Genomic DNA, 1,164 nt, shown 5'->3' with positions numbered 1-1,164 from the left:
TTGAAGTGATGAGTAGACGAGGAAGTATGAAAGTGTAGTCTTTGGAGTAAGGTTGAGAATTTTCAATGTGTAGAAAGACTGTATATAAGCAGCATTGTTTGAAATTTAGTCTAAGAACGAAAATGTCTAAATGTTGTACAAGTCTGTCAACCTGTCTCTCGAAGAAGTCTAAAATCTCACGCACTACAGTGCGATCTCACTCCTCCGTCTAAATGTAAAACGGAAGTATAGAAAGAATTTGACGATATATAAGGGTTTGGGATGTAAAGGACTCTGTATTTAAAAATACTGTTGCACCTTTTGTAGAGCACTCGAATCCTTTCTATCGTTTTATTAATTCGTTTTTCTATTAATTGTTTTACCGAGGAACTCATCGACTTCACTGTTTTTGCGAGAGTCGTATACAGAGTAACTTGCGGTAACATTTACATCGCGGAGTGGAAAGGGGTGGTGTTCGTCGGCACGTTTGAAATCAATAGGACGGTTTTCCGTGTAAAATTGGGCTTTCATGTGTTTTTCATAGTGAAGTCTACGAGTTCAAGAACTGTACGAAGTGCGAAACTTACAGTGCTATAGACAATGTCAGGAAGTTACTGGCAAACGTGTACTTGTCCAAAAGTAGAGAGTAGCGCGTTGGACTTTTACGAGAGGAGGCGGAGTGACTAGTGGTACCTTTGGAACTAAAGACTGCTACAGAATTTGAGTTATATTTATAGGACACATATACATTGTGCTACTACAGGTATTGAAGGTGTAACTGGGGATTAATCTCGTCGTCTGATTACTGCACCAGTTACCTCACATTGTCGACAAGTCGATAAAAAAGAGGCAAGACTTACTCTGAAAGTATGACTGAAGTTGTAGCAAAGGTGTATATAAAAACTGTAATAACCCCACTCATACGAAAATCAAGATTGCAAAAGTCAAAGTTTATAAGACGACGAAGAATACGTAAATCTGAACAAAAAAGAACAAGAATAAAATGTAGTTCAGGGAGATAAGTACCTTGGGAAAGTTCATAAGTCTGGTGTGATGAATATATGGTCCACGTTGATCAACGATACACTCAATTAGAAGAGGTAATGTTCCACCAACAAACTAAGTTAGAGAACTTCAGTGATTACAGTTCCATAAATAGGGATTGTAAAATAGCGATTGATTACT

Source organism: Notothenia coriiceps, unplaced genomic scaffold, assembly GCF_000735185.1.
Source record: "Notothenia coriiceps isolate Sejong01 unplaced genomic scaffold, NC01 NC01_scaffold00001209, whole genome shotgun sequence".
NCBI lineage: Eukaryota > Metazoa > Chordata > Actinopteri > Perciformes > Nototheniidae > Notothenia > Notothenia coriiceps.
This window is presented reverse-complemented; position numbering follows the sequence as displayed.